The following is a 234-nucleotide window of genomic DNA, read 5'->3' on the forward strand; positions in this document are numbered from 1 at the left end:
GCCATGCAACGCCACAACAACACCCCTCCTTAAACCAAAACAAGGGGAAATGGGGGAGGGGGGGTAGTATCCATACGCAAGCCACAGCTCCATCTGCCTCACGAAACCCGAATCACCTTTTTCATTTCATCTTACAGTCAAATCCCAGACGCACCCAAATGGGTCTCCTCTACACGGCGGCGGGGAAGGCAGAGCCGGCAGATGGGTTGCAGTTTGTGCTCTTACGTTGGGGTT

This window comes from Penaeus monodon, chromosome 31 (genome assembly GCF_015228065.2).
Source record: "Penaeus monodon isolate SGIC_2016 chromosome 31, NSTDA_Pmon_1, whole genome shotgun sequence".
In the NCBI taxonomy this organism is placed as follows: Eukaryota; Metazoa; Arthropoda; class Malacostraca; order Decapoda; family Penaeidae; genus Penaeus; species Penaeus monodon.